Raw genomic sequence first — 22863 nt, forward strand, 5'->3', positions numbered from 1 at the left:
TCGGCACGGGACGAAATTCTACGTCGATAGTGACATTTACTAATCTCAACATTGAACTATCTACTAAAATTAAGCAACTTGAGGCTGGTGCAACAACAAATGCATGGACAATCAATGATGAGCAACTTGTAAAGAAAAATGAAAAATTAAAAGAAAAGTTTGCAAGCTCACAAGAGGCTTATAAAAGTTTGCTTGCTAAAATAGAAACCAAGTGCAAACATTGTGATGAACTAACAAATAAAGTTGCAAAACTTGAAGCCGTCGGTACAACCCCCACCAAGGCATCTAAAAAGAAAAGTTTTATCTTTAATGTAACGAAACCGACCAATTTATAAGAGCACAAGTACAAAAGCAATCACCGGAGTGATCAAACCGTCATACTTGCACCCATATAAACCCGGTAGTCAACTGAAACCACGAAGGATTTCAAACCAACTTGTATACAACCAAGATCACAGTAATTCAACATAACAAGCCACATGTTACATCCATTTCACAAGTAGTTCATAAGTACCACATACATCAGAGTACACATAGTTATTACAAAACAAGTTCACAAATAGCGGAAGCAAAGTAGTTTAACACCATCACACACACTTAGTTCAAATACAAGCCAGTACCAAAGTCATCTCCAGCAAAAGCAGTAAGATAAGATAATATAGATGATCATGCCCATGATCTAGTCTTCATCCCCCACAGGGTGGAGACAATACTTGCAGTAGCCGTTATATAGCACGTCATCTGCAACAAGGGGGAATAAACCCTGAGTACGAGAAGGTACTCAGCTAGACTTACCCGTCGTAAACCAGAAATAAATGACACCAAGGATTATGTAAGGCTTTATCGGTGGATCTAGCTTGACAACTATTTTGCATAAAAGCTTTAGTGATATGAGAGCATAATTTGCTTTATGAGTAAGCAGCAATTTAACAATATTAACCTATCAACTAGATTAGCACCTGTACTAGAGCAAGCAATTGATTAACTCCAAACATTAGTAACCATATCCGGTATAATGTTGTATCATCATCATCATCAATTTAACCATCAAGTTCAATTAAGTGCATCTACGTTGCCGCTGCTCAGTCAAGTTCTCACTATCCGGGAGAGACGGCGATTCGAATCGATTCCTATCCAGCTGGAGGGGTATTCCTAACACAAACCCAGGCATACCTCACGAAGGCAGCCTTAGGTCACCTTTGGTACATCTCAGGAATCGTGGCTCCGAGCAGCGCCGCACCCTCAGGGAGTCCACTCTGCCAGGTGGTCAATCTCACCTCGGACTTACGCCAATAGCTCCCCGCACATCCTTACTACCGCCAGGGTGCGCACTTTCACTTCTCGGTCTTTCGGCCTGAGTTGAGCTACTCGGCTTCACGGTCGGAACGAGTTATCCGGCCAACTAAGTGATAGACATGCGTTCAACATGACATGAGGACGTACAGCGAATCGGTCCTTAACCGACACAGATAGGGATAGATCCACACCCAAGACCTCCTTGCCTTGTTGCTTCTCTATCGACCTCCCGCCCGGTCACAATTCCTTATTAACACATGGTTATTCTCTACGATGGCAATTATAGCCAACCGTGACCAGACATTCCCTAATATGCAGGTGACAGGAAATCACCCGACTTTTACCGGTCTAAGCATGGCTAAGCTTTGATTCGCTCCTGGACCTAAATAGGATTCAGGGTACGTATACTGGCCAAGGAATAGATATATATGCAACAAGTGTTCGCATCCAATTCCTATCACTTAATGCATCAATAAATAAAGATACTCAAAGTAACCATTTTGAAAACATAGGAGTCTTAGAATGCTCCGGGGCTTGCCTTTCAGAAAAGATGAAGGTTGGTGATCGGGGCACTCAAGAACTTCTTCGTTGACTCCTTCTTCGGGGACCTGCACCTCCTGCTCCTGAGCTTGCTGCTGCTCCTCCGGAAGTACTGGCTCGAATTCTAGAAGCGTAACTCTCTCTGGAACAACTATTGCATGCCGATGCACAAGATAAATATCATGGATGCATAAGGAATGACATGATGCTCATGATGAATGAATCACAGTAAGTGTTTAACGAAACATCACTGGACACTCGTTTACCGATTAAGAATAGCTCTATTCAAATCACTTTAAACATGTATCTAATCTTAACTTGAAGAACAAGATCGACTTACCTAACTTGCATAACCTAAGGTAAAGCTGCTCATCTTCAGTTAAAGGCCTAACACCTAAGAACATTACCATAAACTTAGAAATAGTAACGGTATACATAATTTAACATTTAAAGCTTCGTATGCATACAAGTAGTCCCTTAATTCAATCACAACCAGAGTTCTACAATTCCCAATGACTTGTATGAGGACATTCTGGAAAGCTTATGATATTCTCAACAAAGCAATTGTAAACATCACATCATGATACTTACGTTAACCAAAACGAATTCCAGTAACCTAGAATTTATCCAGAACGGCAGGGTTACTAACTTATTTATTTAACGATGATGCAAAAGCCTAATTTGACCAAACCAAGCTTACCAACTTATTGCACATACCAGAGGAACACTAGAAAGTATAGTGCTAACTTCTAAATAAATTATTTAATATCCTTTTCAATTTATTTAGTTAATTAGGTGATTAAAGCAATATATAGTAAAGCTATTCATAAAAACTTACAAAAATTACAGTAGCTATCTCATGCTTCACATAGACTACCATAAAAATTTCAAAGCCATTGAGCAAGTAGAACTTGCTGTATCCAAAATAACAAGTGGTATGTCCATTTTTAGCATAATTAGGAAACCCTAATGAAAAATGTCAAGCAACAGATTTCACATTTTTCCTAGCATCATTCTAGCATAAGAACCTTACTCACCAAATTTTACCTACACTGGATCTATAGAAAAATTATGAAAATTCACACAAGATCCATCCATTGATAAAAAGAAATTCTATAACTTAAAAACTATACATGCACTAGCTCTGAAATTTTAACCAGTGATTCTACTGAGCAATAATAGATCACCCACAAAATTTCATCATTTTAGGACCACAAAAACTCAAGACAAAATTCAAACAATTTGCATGTATCAAAAAACATATTTCAAAGTCCTATTTAATTTATCTAGAATTTCTAAAACATGTGCTCATATAATATTTTTATTAAATACTAGACAATACAAGGAACTCAACAAAATTACAACCATAACATTTGGATCTATATACTAGGAAATACCTATTTTTGAATATCAACACCAATCTGTGAAATAACAAAGCAAAACGAAATAATGAAACAAATCACGGCCACAGCTGTTGGGCCGGCCCGAGGAATGGTGGCCCGCGAGCGATGCTGGCGCGGCCCAGACAATGGAGCGGCCCACGCTGGGCTCCTGCCTCGGCCACGGCGGCTGACAAGGCGGACCCACGCGTTAGAGAGAGAAGCAGAGGAAGGAAGAAGACGACGGCGGGACTCGCCGTCGGTGGCTTCTCCGGCGAGACCAACGGCGTTACGGTGCTCACAATAGCAATGCGCAGCTAGCCGTGCCCTAGATTGAAGCTTTTGGCGTGGCTATAGGGGCGGCGACGAGCAATGGCAACGCACGGCCGCGGCAGGACCGGCTCCGACGACGCTACGGCGTCAAGGTCCCTATGGAGACCCTATGGGCTTCGGTGGTGCTCCTATGACCTAAAGCGAGCTAGAGGAGGGAATGGGAGGACGCGAGGAGCACTGGCCGCGAGGAGCGCTACTCCGGCGAGGTCTGACAAGGCGGTGGTGGGGGAAAAAGTCGGCGATTGGCCCTCACCGATGCACGATTGACTTGCTAGCACGGTGGAAAAGGAAGAGGGGATCATGGCGGGGCTCTGGGTAAGCTGGGCAACGCGTTTTTGCCAAGACGCGGGAGCTAGGCAAGGGTGAAGTTCCAGCGGCAATGGCAGGTGGCTTCGGTGCAGCGCTGCGGGAGGCGAGAAATGCAAACTGGGGCTGGCGACTCGGTCGGGCAGGCGTGGGGTGGCTCAAGACGCGGCTGTCCGTGCTAGGGCATCCACGGTGCGTGGCCTGTGCGCTCAGGCGAGCGGCGATGAGTGGCACCACGTGGCTAGCAGATTCTGAACCGGTCGGCCATGACGGTCACTGACCAATTTCAGAAAACAGCGATTCAGGTTTCATCAACGATGACTGACAGCGCCACTTCAACACATTATCCTGACTAAACCGTTGCTCATTTGTAAAAACAGTATACAAGAAAATTGTAGATGTACCATCCCTCTACCATTTCTCTTCAAGGACCATGCCCTAATTCGCCATGGATCAGCAGTTAAATGAATCCAAAGTTGACCTGATCCAACTGAAATTGCAGTTTAGGACTTAGATAATTTTTTTCAGTGAAAACAACATGGACATCTGACTTGTGGGCCATGTTTGACCATGTTCCACACATTTTCATGAGTTTACCATAAAACAACTTTTGTTCCTTAATAAATTAGCTACAACTTTTGTAAAGAGTGTAAAGCCATGCAAGGTTTCTAAGTTGGTCATTTGAATCAGTCAAACAGTGACAATCCAAGGGTCAAAACTAGTCAAACCTTCACTTGAGGGCATTTTGGTCATTTTGATCTACATGAACAATGTTCCAACAAGTACCCTAAGTGAAGTTAAGGTGTAATAGACCATGATCAACCACTTTACAAAATTGTTATACCACTTATAAAGATCACGTGTGATAAAAGCAACTAAAACAAGCAATTCACTCATATGTTGCAATGCAATGTTTCATATGTTGCATGACTTTTGTTGCAAGCTTAACTTGCCACATTCCTACCATGGTGCCATGTTTCCAGGTATGAGAAATTAATGTTGCATTCACATTTTTGCACTACTACCATTCATAAGCAAGAAAGTATGAACAGACAGAATATGCAAATGTTGCATATGCATGTTTCAGTGACAAATGGCATGATGACATAGATGAAACACATGTTTATGAAATGAAATGCAATTATGTGGAAGCCAAACACCTAGGGTGTTACAGCCCTCCCCCTTATAAAAATCTCACCCCGAGATTTGAAAAGCGTACCATTTTGAATAAAAGGTAGGGTATACATCCTTCAAATAATTTTCCCGCTCCCACGTTGCATCGCTCTCACTACCTTGGTTACTCCACATAACCTTGTAGAACTTAACCACACGATTCCAGGTTACTCTTTCTCTCGTGTCGGTAACCCGCACTGGTCTTTCTTCATAGGATAAATCTAATTTCAACTTGATGTCTCGAAGTGAAACTCTTTCTTCGGGAACACGGAGACATTTCTTCAATTGAGATACATGAAAAATATTGAAGATAGCTCTCATCTCGTAAGGTAACTCTATCTTGTAAGCTACATTCCCACTCTTCTCTATGATCGGATATAGATCTACATACCTAGGTGCAAGCTTTCTCTTTACTCCGAATCACTACACACCTTTCATCGGTGATACCTTCAGATAAACGTGATCACCCACTTCAAACTCAATGGGCTTCCTTCTTTTATCCGCATAACTTTTATGCCTAGCTTGAGCGGCTTTCATATGTTTTTGGATAGTGCGGACTTGTTGTTCAGCCTCTTCAACAAAATCAATGCCGTAGTATCTCCTTTCTCCCGATTCAACCCAGTTCAAAGGAGTTCTACACTTGCAACCATACAACGCCTCGAACGGGGCCATCTTGATGCTTTCTTGATAACTATTATTATAGGAAAATTCAGCCAAGGGTAACCACTTATCCCATGAACCTTGGATGATATGATGCAAGCTCTTAACATGTCTTCCAATATTTGATTCACCCGCTCCGTCTGTTCGGAGGTTTGGGGATGATAAGCAGAACTTCTAACTAAGTTGGTCCCTATCATCTTATGCAGTTGTTCCCAAAAACGAGCGGTGAACTGAGGTCCTCTGTTAGATACAATGGTTCTAGGAACACCATGGAGACGTACTATCTGGTTAAAATATAGCTCAACATAGTCACTTGGCCGATAGTCAACCCTAACTGGTATGAAATGAGCAGACTTTGTTAAACGATCCACTATCACCCATATGGAATTAAAATTCTTTTGGGTAGGGGGAAGTCCAACAATAAAATCCATACTAATCTCTTCCCACTTCCATCCTGGTATAGACAATGGTTGGAGAAGTCCAGCAGGCTTCATGTGAATTGCTTTGACTCTACAACAATTGTCGCACCTTGCAACATAAGCTGCGATTTCTTTCTTCATCTTGGTCCACCAAAGGCGAGATTTCAAATCTTGATACATTTTACTACTTCCCGAGTGGATAGATAACTTGGATGAGTGAGCTTCTTCTAAGATTTGGTTTCTAAGCTCTTTGTCCTTCGGTACTACCAGTCTATCCTTAAACCATAGAACACCCTTCTCATTAATACGAAAGTGTTTTGTCTCTTGTTCCTTCATCTTTCTTTTGATGTGGAACACACCCACATCAGTTTTCTGAAGCTCGATGATTTTACTTTCTAGAGAGCAATTAAGGGTAATATTGTGCAACACAGCAGGATGTAACAGATGCACCAAATGATAATCTGCCTCCAAGAGAGAATTACAGTGAGATTTCCTACTCAAAGCATCGGCAACAACATTTGCTTTACCTGAATGATAATGAACTTCTAAGTTATAATCTTTAATCAACTCTAGCCATCTTCTCTGTCTCATGTTCAATTCTGGTTGACTGAATATATACTTGAGACTTTTATGATCGGTATAAATATGGCACATGTTATCGAGCAAGTAATGCCTCCAAATCTTCAAAGCATGCACAACCGCCGCTAACTCAAGATCATGAGTTGGATAATTAGCTTCATGCTTCCTTAGCTGACGTGAGGCATAGGCGATAACTCGACCTTCCTACATAAGGACACATCCTAAACCGGTACCTGATGCATCATAAAACACATCAAAAGGTTTCTCGATGTCAGGTTGTGCCAACACAGGAGCTGATGTCAACAAGGTCCTCAAGGTGCAAAAAGCAGTCTCACACTCTAGAGTCCAAACAAACTTTACATCTTTTTGGAGCAACCTGGTCATGGGCTTGGCTACCTTAGAGAAATCTGGGATGAATCGACGATAATACCCAGCCAAACCAAGGAAACTTCTGATCTCATGTACTAAAGTTGGTGCTTTCCAATTCATGACTTCTTGCACCTTAGATGGATCAACCGAAATCCCTTCATCGGACAACACATGACCTAAGAAAGGTACTTTCTTAAGCCAAAACTCACATTTACTGAACTTGGCATAAAGCTTATGCTCTCGTAGCCTGGATAAAACAACTCTCAGATGCTCGGCATGTTCTTCAGCATTTACAGAAAAGATTAAGATGTCATCAATGAAGACAACTACAAATTTGTCTAGTTCTTCCATGAACACAGAATTCATCAGATATACGAAGTATGCAGGAGCATTGGTCAGGCCGAAAGACATAACCAGATACTCATACAACCCGTATCTGGTGGAGAAAGCAGTCTTAGGCACATCCTCCGGTCTAATCTTTATCTGATGATAACCAGATCTCAAATCAATTTTAGAGAATACCTTTGCCTTAGACAACTAATCAAACAAAATATCAATGTGGGGCAATGGGTACTTGTTCTTGATTGTCACCGCATTGAGTGGACGATAATCCACACACATGCACAATGACTTGTCCTTCTTCTTCACAAATATAGCAGGACAACTCTAGGGAGAAGCACTAGGTCGGATAAGACCTTTCTCTAATAGATCTTGTAACTGTACTTTAAGCTCTGCTAACTCATTGGGCGGCATCCTATAAGGCCTTCTAGAAATAGGTGCAGTGCCCGACACTAACTCGATCTTGAATTCAATATCTCGATCCAGTGGTAAACCAGGTAGATCATCAGGAAATACATCTAGAAATTCACATACTACTAGGACTTCCTCAATTCTTGGGGTCTGGATAGCATTAGCAGTGTTGTGGAGTTCTAGCTCTCTAGGAAGTGGCACAAGGAAGGCTTCATTGCTGATAGGATCCCGCAACATAACAACCCTAGTGGAAGTATCAATGAGCACTCCATGACCGCTCATCCACTTCATTCCCAAGATTACATCTATCCCTAATCCCGGTAGAACTACCACGTCGGCCATAAACACTCGTCCCTCGATTTCAATACTCACCCCCAGCACTATTTGATTGGTCAAAATATTACTTCCAGCTGCACTAATGCAATAACTACCCGTGGATACTATAATTACCTTCTGATTGTATTTTGATGCAAAAGCTGGACTCATAAATGAATGCGAAGCACCAGAATCAAATAGTACAACTGCCGGATGGTGATTCACAAGAAACTTACCCGCAATGACCACCTCTCCTGAGGGTATCTCGGTCACGTTGGTGTAGTTAACATGTCCTTGACAAGCACCAGAATTCCCTTGCTTCTGATTGTTCTTCTGAGGATACGGACAATTCTTGGACCAATGACCTGTCCTGCCACAATTCTAGCAGGGCCTATTAGCTGGCGGAACAAAAGAATTTCCAGGTCCTGTGGTACCCTTTGGAAGAGGTACAGTGAATGCCTTCTTGAACCCAGTCTTTGCCTGATTCTTCTTTTGTGGCGGCCGGTACCGAACGACTGTAGTCGGTGGGCGAAATTGAGTCTTCGCTACTGGAGCTCTAGCCTAAGAGACACCTACCTCAAAGACCCTCTTGCGACTTTTGGAAGCAGCATAGACATTATCGTTATTCTCTTGAGTAAGAGCATCACTTACGAACTCATTGAAAGTGATACTTTTGTTGTTCCCCATGGACTTCATCAGTTTGGGACTAAGCCCTCTCTTAAAGCTGGCGATTTTCTTTGCTTCTAAATCAATGAATTCTAGAGCATACCTTGCTAGATGGTTGAAGGCATGAAGATATTCAGTGAGTGTCTTGGTGCCCTGCACCAACTTCATAAACTCATTGTGCTTTATGGCCATCAACCCGGGAGGAATATAATGACTCTTGAAAGCCTCCTGGAATCGATTCCAAGTGATCTGGGCATTTTCTAGTAGGGTGGACCGATAATGTCGCCACCATATACCTGCTGGTCCTTGTAGCTGATGCAAAGCATACTCTGCCTTCATCTACTCTGTCACCCTGAGCAAACGGAACTTGTGCTCAAGCGTGTTTAGCCACTCTTCTGCTTGGAGCAGCTCTTCAGCTTCCTTGAAGATGGGTGGCTTGGTATCTTGGAATTCCTTGAAATCACTAAACTGGTTGGGCTCTGGTCCCTATCATTGATTGTGGCCCTGGGCTTGATGCTGGGCCATGGTACGCATAGCATCCCCCAACGCATGCTGACCTTCCACGAGCATAGCCAATAGATCAGACGGTGTGGGCGATGGTGGCGGTGGAAGATCATCATCACCACTACCCCCACCACGGCTTGAACACAGATTGCGTGACATCTGCAGAAGCACATTTGTGAGTAATGATGGACGATGTCAGATACATTGCAGATGAATTGTAGAATTATGCCAAACTGAACTTATTGGAGAGATTAATTTCATACAATAAACAGAGGCACAATAATTCATCCTCATAACATCGCCATAACTTTACTCCACACATTCATGCGATGCATCCGCTCATATGCCAAATTTTTGATCAACTTCAAGTTTTAGAAATTTCATCTAAGTATAACAAGACTGCTCCAGGGCGGTAGTGCTAGTGCGGCCATCAGTAGTAGCATTGCAACTTGGGTGTGAGAGGATTACCTTACAGGATGAGAAACTATAACGGAATAATTAGATAAGGGAGGGAGTGATGCAAAAATATAATGGCATGAGTAAACATGATGCATGCACGTTCCGTACGTCCTCATGAATCTTAAGAAAATTTAACATTCTAGCGACATAGACGGTGGCATACATACGTTCTCTCATATACGTATCTAGTCGAGCTACGCGTTGCGTTGTTAGTGTACCTGCAGAAAATTTCATTACAGCCCATCCCAACAAAAGAAATAAGTATGCAATGAAAGCAGTAAACTAAGATACTCTCCATATATACATCCCCGGATATATATACTTCGGTATCCAAAGCTACCCGATTGATACACCCACAATTAAGTACCTTCATATGTACATGTGTGCAACATGTAAACATTCCGGTAACCAAAACTAACTCTCCCCTAGACCGACAGTTGGACGATCATGCTCTCACAACTCACTTTACCTGGGCGTAGAGGCAATTGATCCATACATTACCATCCAAGCGGATGGCATCCATACCATAGCACGCCGTATGGACGACGAAATAAAATGAAAGCAATTACCCCCCCAAAAGTCATTACTTAAATAAGCCACCTGAAAGTCCTTATTTGGGCATAGAGGATATGACAACTGGCACACCTAGATAAAATTTCAGATTTGAACACCTATATATATGTAGCTATAAGTTGTCAAAACTGGTTTTTACAAACAAAAGCTTTTGTTTTAAATACACATATGACATGTTTAATATTGAATCTAGCTCTGATACCAGCTGTAACGGAACCGGCCAATTTATAAGAGCACAAGTATAAAAGCAATCACCGGAGTGATCAAACCGTCATACTTGCACCCATATAAACCCGGTAGTCAACTGAAACCACGAAGGATTTCAAACCAACTTGTATACAACCAAGATCACAGTAATTCAACATAACAAGCCACATGTTACATCCATTTCACAAGTAGTTCATAAGTACCACATACATCAGAGTACACATAGTTATTACAAAACAAGTTCACAAATAGCGGAAGCAAAGTAGTTTAACACCATCACACACACTTAGTTCAAATACAAGCCAGTACCAAAGTCATCTCCAGCAAAAGCAGTAAGATAAGATAATATAGATGATCATGCCCATGATCTAGTCTTCATCCCCCGTAGGGTGGAGACAATACTTGCAGTAGCCGTTATATAGCACGTCATCTGCAACAAGGGGGAATAAACCCTGAGTATGAGAAGGTACTCAGCTAGACTTACCCGTCGTAAACCAGAAATAAATGACACCAAGGATTATGCAAGGCTTTATCGGTGGATCTAGCTTGACAACCATTTTGCATAAAAGCTTTAGTGATATGAGAGCATAATTTGCTTTATGAGTAAGCAGCAATTTAACAATATTAACCTATCAACTAGATTAGCACCTGTACTAGAGCAAGCAATTGATTAACTCCAAACATTAGTAACCATATCCGGTATAATGTTGTATCATCATCATCATCAATTTAACCATCAAGTTCAATTAAGTGCATCTAGGTTGCTGCTGCTCAGTCAAGTTCTCACTATCCGGGAGAGACGGCGATTCGAATCGATTCCTATCCAGCTGGAGGGGTATTCCTAACACAAACCCAGGCATACCTCGCGAAGGCAGCCTTAGGTCACCTTTGGTATATCTTAGGAATCGCGGCTCCAAGCAGCGCCGCATCCTCAGGGAGTCCACTCTGCCAGGTGGTCAATCTCACCTCAGACTTACGCCAATAGCTCCCCGCACATCCTTACTACCGCCAGGGTGTGCACTTTCACTTCTCGGTCTTCCGGACTGAGTTGAGCTACTCGGCTTCGTGGTCGGAACGAGTTATCCGGCCAACTAAGTGATAGGCATGCGTTCAACATGACATGAGGACGTACAGCGAATCGGTCCTTAACCGACATAGACGGGGATAGATCCACACCCAAGACCTCCTTGCCTTGTTGCTTCTCTATCGACCTCCCGCCCGGTCACAATTCCTTATTAACACATGGTTATTCTCCACGATGGCAATTATAGCCAACCGTGACCAGACATTCCCTAATATGCAGGTGACAGGAAATCACCCGACTTTTACCAGTCTAAGCATGGCTAAGCTTTGATTTGCTCCTGGACCTAAATAGGATTCAGGGTACGTATACTGGCCAAGGAATAGATATATATGCAACAAGTGTTCGCATCCAATTCCTATCACTTAATGCATCAATAAATAAAGATACTCAAAGTAACCATTTTGAAAACATAGGAGTCTTAGAATGCTCCGGGGCTTGCCTTTCAGAAAAGATGAAGGTTTGTGATCGGGGCACTCAAGAACTTCTTTGTTGACTCCTTCTTCGGGGACCTGCACCTCCTGCTCCTGAGCTTGCTGCTGCTCCTCCGGAAGTACTGGCTCGAATTCCAGAAGCGTAACTCCCTCCGGAACACCTATTGCATGCCAATGCACAAGATAAATATCATGGATGCATAAGGAATGACATGATGCTCATGATGAATGAATCACAGTAAGTGTTTAATGAAACATCACTGGACACTTGTTTACCGATTAAGAATAGCTCTATTCAAATCACTTTAAACATGTATCTAATCTTAACTTGAAGAACAAGATCGACTTACCTAACTTGCATAACCTAAGGTAAAGCTGCTCATCTTCAGTTAAAGGCCTAACACCTAAGAACATTACCATAAACTTAGAAATAGTAACGGTGTACATAATTTAACATTTAAAGCTTCGTATGCATACAAGTAGTCCCTTAATTCAATCACAACTAGAGTTCTACAATTCCCAATGACTTGTATGAGGACATTCTGGAAAGCTTATGATATTCTCAACAAAACAATTGTAAACATCACAGCATGATACTTACGTTAACCAAAACGAATTCCAGTAACCTAGAATTTATCCAGAATGGCAGGGTTACTAACTTATTTATTTAACGATGATGCAAAAGCCTAATTTGACCAAACCAAGCTTACCAACTTATTGCACAAACCATAGGAACACTAGAAAGTATAGTGCTAACTTCTAAATAAATTATTTAATATCCTTTTTCAATTTATTTAGTTAATTAGGTGATTAAAGCAATATATAGTAAAGCAGTACATAAAAATCTACAAAAATTACAGTAGCTATCTCATGCTTCACATAGACTACCATAAAAATTTCAAAGCCATTGAGCAAGCAGAACTTGCTGTATCCAAAATAACAAGTGGTATGTCCATTTTTAGCATAATTAGGAAACCCTAATGAAAAGTGTCAAGCAACAGATTTCACATTTTTCCTAGCATCATTCTAGCATAAGAACCTTACTCACCAAATTTTACCTACACTGGATCTATAGAAAAATTATGAAAATTCACACAAGATCCATCCATTGATAAAAAGAAATTCTATAACTTAAAAACTATATATGCACTAGCTCTAAAATTTTAACTTGTGATTCTACTAAGCAATAATAGATCACCCACAAAATTTCATCATTTTAGGACCAAAGAAACTCAAGATAAAATTCAAACAAGTTTGCATGTATCTAAAAACATATTTCAAAGTCCTATTTAATTTATCCAGAATTTCTAAAACATGTGCTCATATAATATTTTTATTAAATACTAGACAATACTAGGAACTCAACAAAATTAGAACCATAACATTTGGATCTATATACTAGGAAATACCTATTTTTGAATATCAACACCAATCTGTGAAATAACAAAGCAAAACGAAATAATGAAACAAATCACGGCCACAGCTGTTGGGCCGGCCCGAGGAACGGCGGCCCACGAGCGACGCTGGCGCGGCCTAGACAATGGAGCGGCCCACGCTGGGCTCCCGCCTCGACCACGACGGCTGACAAGGCGGACCCGCGTGTCAGAGAGAGAAGCAGGGGAAGGAAGAAGACGACGGCGGGACTTGCCGTCGGTGGCTTCTCCGGCGAGACCAACGGCATTACGGTGCTCACTACAGTAATGCGCAACTAGCCGTGCCCTAGATTGAAGCTTTTGGCATGGCTACAGGGGCGGCGACGAGCAATGGCGGCGCAGGCCGCGGCAGGACCGACTCTGACGATGCTACGGCGTCAAGGTCCCTACGGAGACCCTATGGGCTTCGGTGGTGCTCCTATGACCTAAAGCGAGCCAAAGGAGGGAATGGGAGGATGCGAGGAGCACTGGCTGCGAGGAGCGCTACTCCGGCGAGGTCCGACAAGGTGGTGGTGGGGAAAAAGTCGGCGATTGGCCCTCACCGATGCATGATTGACTTGCAAGCACGGTGGAAAAGGAAGAGGGGATCACGGCGGGGCTCTGGGTAAGCTGGGCAACGCGTTTTTGCCAAGACGCGGGAGCTAGGCGAGGGCGAAGTTCCAGCGGCAATGGCAGGCGGCTTCGGTGTAGCGCTGTGGGAGGCGAGAAATGCAAACTGGGGCTGGCGACTCGGTCGGGCAGGCGTGGGGTGGCTTCAAGACGCGGCTGTCCGTGCCAGGGCGTCCACAGCGCGTGGCCTACGCGCTCAGGCAAGCGGTGACGAGTGGCACCACACGGCCAGTGGGTTCTGAACCGGTCGGCCATGACGGTCACTGACCGATTTCAGAAAACAGCGATTCAGGTTTCATCAACGATGACTGACAGCGCCACTTCAACACATTATCCTGACTAAACCGTTGCTCGTTTGTAAAAATAGTATACAAGAAAATTGTAGATGTACCATCCCTCTACCATTTCTCTTCAAGGACCATGCCCTAATTCGCCATGGATCAGTAGTTAAATGAAGCCAAAGTTGACCTGATCCAACTGAAATTGCAGTTTAGGAGACAATTTTTTTCAGTGAAAACAACATGGACATCTGACTTGTGGGCCATGTTTGACCATGTTCCACACATTTTCATGAGTTGACCATAAAATAACTTTTGTTCCTTAATAAATTAGCTACAACTTTTGTAAAGAGTGTAAAGCCATGCAAGGTTTCTAAGTTGGTCATTTGAATCAGTCAAACAGTGACAATCCAAGGGTCAAAACTAGTCAAACCTTCACTTGAGGGCATTTTGGTCATTTTGATCTACATGAACAATGTTCCAACAAGTACCCTAAGTGAAGTTAAGGTGTAATAGACCATGATCAACCACTTTACAAAATTGTTATACCACTTATAAAGATCACGTGTGATAAAAGCAACTAAAACAAGCAATTCACTCATATGTTGCAATGCAATGTTTCATATGTTGCATGACTTTTGTTGCAAGCTTAACTTGCCACATTCCTACCATGGTGCCATGTTTCCAGGTATGAGAAATTAATGTTGCATTCACATTTTTGCACTACTACCATTCATAAGCAAGAAAGTATGAATAGACAGAATATGCAAATGTTGCATATGCATGTTTCAGTGACAAATGGCATGATGACATAGATGAAACACATGTTTATGAAATGAAATGCAATTATGTGGAAGCCAAACACCTAGGGTGTTACATTTAACTTGCCTAAAAAGGATGCCTCTACTTCTTGCAATGATTTATATTAGGCTCACCCTTGTGCAACCAAGTTTGTGTTGAGAAAGTTATTGTAGATACATGCATACAAGAGGTTGTAATGGAGAATGAGCAACTCAAGCAAGAAGTGGCTCGCCTCACCAAGGACTTGACACAAGTAAAAGGCAAGGCAAAGCAAGCCTAACTTCATCAAGATAACACTGTCAAGGGAGTGAAGAAGCTTGATGAAGGACAAACCATGGTTTGCTATGTGTGCCACAAGGAAGGCCACAAGTCCTATGGGTGCAAGGTGAAGAATGGGGGAGGAGCAAAGAAGAAAGAGAAAAAGCAAACAAGCAAGCTCTCCAACACCTACACCAACAAGGTGGACAAAAAGGCCTCCACACCTTATCTCTTGAAGAAGAAGAAAAATGACAAGGTGGTGACCATCAAGGTGAACAAGCAAGCCAACAATGGGGTCAAACACTTTTGGGTGCCAAAGGAGATCATTTACAATATGAAGAGCACCAAGAAGGTTTGGATCCTAAAAGGGAAGTGAGAAGTCCAATGGACTTTGGGGAATTTGGAGACTTGGCAAAGTTTGGGTGCATTTCATGGGGTGCATCATGATGGACAAAGTCATTGCCAAGTGGGTTAGTGAATACTATGGACCTAAATTCCCCTTCCCATGTTAGGTAACTAGATTTAATTTTCTTCAAGTGGTATAAGTTTTAATTTCCTACAAGTGGTATCTTTTAGCATCTAGTTACTTTTCATGCCTAGGTTTGCATTTACATGCATATCTTTTGTGATGCATACACTAGGTAAATCATATGGTAGGATTGCTCGGCTTCACTCTTGACCCTTGGAGCAAACCTACTTGGTTTAAATTATTTAGGAGCACGACACATAGCTTGTTTCACAATTATTCATCTAATATGTGCCAAAGTCCAAATTATAGAGAATTTCTCCCAAATATCGTATTCGAAAATGACTCTCACATTCATGTGATGTCATCTTTCAAGTGGTATTTTTTATTCTAAAATCAATGTGCATGTTTTCTATAAGTATTCCATACTTGTGTGCACAAATTTAGGGGGAGGTTACTCTAGGAGTTGGATGCTTTAAGACTAACACCTTTTTCAAGCTTATCAAGTGTGTAGTAGTCTCATTGCAATTAAAATGGAGTCCCCAGAGTTAAGCATCATACTTTAAATATCCACCACCTATTGCGAGTGGTAGAAATCAAATTGGTTTCCACATGTGGTATTTCTAAACCGATATCATTATGTTGATTTCATTTTGATATTTATAAGCTTTCTCCATGCATTATATAGATTAAATTACCTTGTGCAATAATTTACCAATTATGCATATGATTTGCCACCTACCATATGTATGCATATATTTAGGGAGAGCTTAGTGTATATAATGTGAGAGTCAAATTTTGTGACCTATTCCACTCCACAAACTAAGGATCACAAAGTTTGACCCTCCCTTGTGCTACTAATGTCTTCCTTTTCGGTGTTTGATTCCAATGGGGGAGAATTTAGAGGACCAAAAGCAAGCATTAATTTGTAGGACCAAAATCTAGATCATAATAATTTACGAGTGGTAATGGTGTACAAGTGGTAATGGTTCGAGAAAGGGAGGATAGTGGATTATGGATTAGTCTATGTAATGGGGAGAATTTATAGGAAGCAAGGCTTAAATCCATAATGCCACACGGGGACATTTGTAAGGGCAAGATAAGTTTTTATGTGGTATCTTTTTAATCTTACAAGTAGTATCTTTTAGCATCATATAACCTTGCCCCTTGCATTGCATCCTAGCAAGTAGGTAGTTTTCAAATTTCAAAATTCTATTATTTGCTTGCTTTGGTCGTGTTGTCATCAATCACCAAAAAGGGGGAGATTGTAAGGAAAATGGACTCTAGGCCCATTTACTTTGGATTTTGGTGTTTGATGACCAACACAACCAAGTTGGACTAATGAATTTGCAAGTGATTGTTTTGTAGTTCAATAGGGTGCAAGACGTGACTTGGACAAAGGCGACGTGATGATCCAATGATCAACACCATAAGCAAGACCCTAGAAGCACAAGAGAAGACCCAAGATATCAAGCAAAGTCCAAGCACGAAGATAGGAACCAAGCCATACGCAAGATCGCGAAGAAACGAGCTCACAGAGGTGACCGGACGCTAGACCGGATGCTGGCGTATAGCGACCGGACGCTCCGATCAAGAGGCTCGGCAACAGAAGGCGTTAGTAGCAGCGACCAGACGCTGAACAGTGAAGTGATTGGACGCACTAATGGTACTATTCATCATCACCGGCAACAAATTATGCAACAAAATCTCAATTATGCTAAAGTTTGCACTAGTCAACAAAAGAAGCTCGAAAAATTAAAAGAAAAGCTAGATAGTTCACAAAAAGCATATAAAACTTTGCTTGAACAATATGAGACATTTGCTAATCTCAACATTGAACTATCTACTAAAATTGAGCAACTAGAGGCTAGTGCAACAACAAATGCATGTACAATCAATGATTAGCAACTTGTAAAGAAAAATGAAAAATTAAAAGAAAAGTTAGATAGCTCACAAGAGGCTTATAAAAGTTTGCTTGCTAAAATAGAAACCATGTGCAAACATTGTGATGAACTAACAAATAAAGTTGCTAAACTCGAAGCCGTCGGTACAACCCCCACCAAGGCATCTAAAAAGAAAAGTTTTATCTTTAACATGTCTAAAAAGGATGCCTCTACTTCTTGCAATGATTTATATTTAGACTCACCCTTGTGCAACCAAGTTTGTATTGAGAAAGTTATTGTAGATCCATGAAGAGGTTGCAATGGAGAATGAGCAACTCAAGCAAGAAGTGGCTCGCCTCACCAAGGACTTGACACAAGTAAAAGGCAAGGCGAAGCAAGCCCAACTTCATCAAGATAACACCGTCATGGGAGTGAAGAAGCTTGATGAAGGACAAACCGTGGTTTGCTATGTGTGCCACAAGGAAGGCCACAAGTCCTATGAGTGCAAGGTGAAGAATGGGGAAGGAGCAAAGAAGAAAGAGAAAAAGCAAACAAGCAAGCCCTCCAACACCTACACCAACAAGGTGGACAAAAAGGCCTCCACACCTTATCTCTTGAAGAAGAAGAAAAATAACAAGGTGGTGACCATCAAGGTGAACAAGCAAGCCAACAATGGTGTTTGTAGTGTGGCCGCCACCGTGTACCCGAGGGAATAAGGCCTGCGGCGTTTCGGCCGAAAGCTTGATTGTGAAGACGGCGGGGAGCATCCGGGAGAGGCTTGCCGAAAGGCACGTTGGAGACCCACTTGCGCGTGGGGAAGGTCCGAGGCTATCCACGGAGTTACCCGACCGGGAGCTTGGCCCTTGCGAGGTATTCCTTGCGAGGGGCTCCAACGAGGACTAGGGGAAAGCTTGAGCGCTTCTCGATACCTCGGTAAAAATACCGGAGTCGTCGACGGGAGTTTGCATATCTCTACCTTGCTCTTTAGCTTCCGCATTTATATTGATTGCATTACTCTTTTTGCGGTAGAGATAGCAACACACTAGCGAAACCATAGTTGCACATTTAGATAGTTTGTCTTTTGCATAGGTTTTGCTAAGGTTATTAAAAGAGGCCATAATTTCGAAGTAGAATTTTAATTTGCCTAATTCACCCCCTCTTATGCGTCACGGTCCCCTACAATGGTAATCAAGAGTTTTGGTTATAATAATTCATCATATAATCAATCTTGTTTGGATCAAAATTTGATTACATAATCTGATTATTATAATTAGAGGGTATCCAAATAGAGCCTAAGTATCCTCAATCCCTCACCCATTTCGGAGTAGGCCGTGCAAATGTGTTTCAATGAAAATGTAATTGTTGAAAGTTACAAATTGCACAAATTATTAGCATGGGTTTTATTGATATATGAATCATTCAGGGACTATTAAACTTTCATGATTACTAAAAATAGTAATGTATATTTATTGCTCATGCATGGATACTTGATTGGCACAATGTGATAACATGTATATTCTCAGTTTAAGTTTTCTTCTATGTACTACTCCCTTTGTTCTAAATTATAAGAGGTTTTGACTTTTTCTAGATACATTGTTTTAACTATGTATCCAGACATACACTAGACATACAGTATATCTAAGTACATAGCAAAATCCATGTATATAAAAAAGCCAAAACATCTTATAACATGGAATGGAGGGAGAGTAGTAGCCATAGAAGTGGATAACTTAGAAACAAATACATGTACATAGTTTTGGTTATTTAAACTTTTTCATAGTAGAAAAAGTTGGTGATTTAGATTTACATTTAATAAGATATTTTTAGTTTATTTTTAATAGTAGCATAAGTGGGCAATTTAGATGCAAATTTAAAATGTTATTTAGTGTGACATCCTATTGGAGATTAGATCTGGCCCATAATACTTCATTTGTACGATAATGTGAGATTGTGGGGGTAGTTCCACCTTTGGTTAGTCGTTGATTGTGGACTAGACTACTATATAAGCCTTGTAGAGTCAATGTCATCCGCAACTCCAGGTTAATCCTTTTACAAGAGGTGAAGATGAAAATGCAAGTGAGTTGATGAAAGTGTGTGGTTCATTCACGGTGTAGAACAGACGGACTAGTGCCGCTTACACTCTAAAGCCTTACAAAGATCTTTTTGATATTTTTAAGAACTTTTAGAAATTATCTTTTTTTTTTATTTAGCACGTATCTTAAGAATTTTACATAGAACCTCTAATTAAAATTAGTAACAGTAAGACTAATCCACCTTTTGTTTTGCGCGCTGAAAAGGGGCAACAAAACATATAGCTGTTCTTTCATTCTGAGAGGATGCAACAACATTATAGGTGAGTCCAAGCTAATTCCAAAAGAGAGATGGGCGCGGCAGCCACTTCAATTACCTTGGACCACGGCTGCAGCTGCTGCAGCTTGGGCCTGCCTCTTTTTGGAGAGCTCGACCAGCTTCATCACGTCCGGCATGACTGCCTGGGTTTCGTTCAATGCGCCGAAGCGCTCCAGCCACGCCGCCAGGAGCGGGGTCTTGTCGGCGTCGAAATGCTTCAAGCCAGACAAGTAGACAACAGGTCCCTCGTCTTCACCCACGCGACGAAGCCTCCGAGCGCTATGTCCACGTACCCGACGCTGTCGCCGCCGAAGAAGGGCTTCCCCTTAGAGCACTCCTTCAGTGCTCCCTCCAAGGTCTCTGCCGCGGCAAACAATGCTTCCTCCCCTCTGCCTTCTCTTCGTCCGTCTTGCCCATTATCATCACCATGAACGAGCTGAACAGCTGCACAAAAGAAAATCACACACAAACACGTTTACATTTCTTTGGAAACAAAAAGGAGTGTACCAAACACACATCAGTAGTAAAAATAGGGAACAATCAACAGCGGGATGAGCCACAGCACGGTCGTAGGGGTCGACGGGGAGGAAAGATGGACCGTTGTCGCCGTAGATCTCATCGATGTACTGCACGATGATCTGTGACTCGCAGATGGGCTTTCCGTTGTGGATGAGCACGGGTACCTTCTTGTGGACCGGGTTGGAGTTGAGAAGAAGCTCGCTCTTGTTTCCAAAGATCTCCTCAACGTACTCATACTTGAGGCCCTTGAAGCTCAGCGCAAGTCTCGCACGCAGGACGAACGGGCTCGCCCACATGCCCAGCAGCTTCAGCTCCTCTTCCCCAGCCATTTTCTGCTTGGCGAACAGAGGTTTGAGCTTGAGCTCCTTTTCGCGTGTGTTATCAGTTTCTCTCACTGCTGTTATCAAAGAGGTAACTGTTGTTATGAGAGAGAGAGAGAGAGAGAGAGAGAGGTAACTGTAGTTTATGGTTCCTGGTCGTTGGCTGAGATATGGCTTTTTTTTTTGTATCACCAATACTGCTAGAATCGCTGCATAGACAATTGTGCAATGGCACGTGCCCATGTTGGAAGGATAAGATCACCAGATACTCCATAACCTTTTACATAAGGAGAACCATTTTAAACAGGTGTTTCTGTTGACCAGCTATTCAACTTTGACCGCATTTTGTTTTTCCAAATATCTGAACAATGGGCAAGATCACTTGTGGATACCTTCTCCAAGTTCTAGGGAGGTGTGTACAAAATTTTGTTTCATTTGGACTTTCTTTGATCGAGTTGTGCATTGTTTTCTCTTTGGATTTGATATGCTCAAAATTGTCTGCACGGACCCTCGCTGAACCTCCGCACTTGCTGGCCTGAAAGTTGACTTCATGAGTTTCTTAAGTGTTTCTCTGACTTGTTCTTGCTTTTGCTTGATCTTTGGTCTTTCCTAGCACTATATCTAATAAGTCTTGTAGCCTTGTCTTGACTGAGAACTTGAGTTTATTAGAGGATAGAAGTTTTTGGCAAAAGTTTGAGATGTAGTCCAAGTTCTTAGATAATTTTGATTGGCTCTCATCCCCTATTAGAATATGTGTCGAATATTTTGTACGAGTTTGGTTACGCTAGGACTGAGTTGTATTTGGCAGTATAGGGTAGAGTTGGTGTTGGAGTCTGTAACCCGGTCTCCTCGTAATTATCAGAGGAGGGCTGCTATTGTAACCATGACGATAGGTTCGCAGGAGGGCAGCGGCATGTTGCTACTTTAAGCTCTTGTGATATGTGTAGATTTCAGTCTTCTTCCCAATCAAATAATGTCTCCAGATCTTCCCAATCAAATAATGTCTCCAGATCTTTAGAGCATGAACTACTGCCGCTAACTCTAAATCATGAATTGGATAATTCACTTCATGCTTTCTGAGCTGTCTTGAGGCATAAGCTACTACATGACCTTCTTGCATCAGAACACAACCTAGACCTTGTCGCGAAGCATCACAATAAACAGAGAAACTTTTCCGAACATCTGGCATGATTAAGACTGGAGCAGAAGTTAATCTCTTCTTCAGTTCATCAAAACTGTCCTGACATTCTGCTGTCCACACAAACCTTGATCCTTTCTCCAACAACTTGGTCATAGGTCTTGCTATCTTCGAGAACCCTTCAATGAAACGTCGATAATATCCAGCCATTCCCAAGAAGCTTCTAATTTCACTAACATTTTGAGGCGCTTCCCATTCTAGAACATCCCTCACTTTACCTAGATCAACTGACACTCCTCCTTCTGAGATGACATGACCCAAAAAGGAGACCTCCTTCAATCAAAACTCACATTTGCTAAGCTTTGCATATAGTTGATTCTCTCTAAGCCTCTGCAATACCAATATCAAATGTTCTTCATGCTCTTCCTCATTTCTAGAGAATACCAAAATGTCATCAATAAACACCACAACAAACTTGTCCAAGTAGTCCATGAAGACCTTGTTCATAAGACACATAAAGTATGCTGGAGCATTGGTTAACCCAAAAGACATTATTGTGTACTCATATAACCCATAACGAGAAACAAAAGCTATTTTAGGAATATCTGATGCTCGAATCTTTAACTGATGGTACCCCGATCTCAAGTCAATTTTAGAGAACACACATGCACCCTTCAATTGGTCAAATAAATCTTCAATGCGAGGGAGAGGATACTTGTTCTTGATTGTAACTTCATTTAATGCATGGTAATCAACACACATTCGT

General features: G+C 41.8%; 1 pseudogene; it reads right to left on the reverse strand.

Moving 5' to 3' along the window:
• Positions 1-9410: 9410 nt before the first annotated feature.
• Positions 9411-20968, reverse strand: LOC136458584 (probable glutathione S-transferase GSTU6; annotated as a pseudogene).
• Positions 20969-22863: the final 1895 nt, after the last annotated feature.

This window comes from Miscanthus floridulus, chromosome 1 (assembly GCF_019320115.1).
Source record: "Miscanthus floridulus cultivar M001 chromosome 1, ASM1932011v1, whole genome shotgun sequence".
NCBI lineage: Eukaryota > Viridiplantae > Streptophyta > Magnoliopsida > Poales > Poaceae > Miscanthus > Miscanthus floridulus.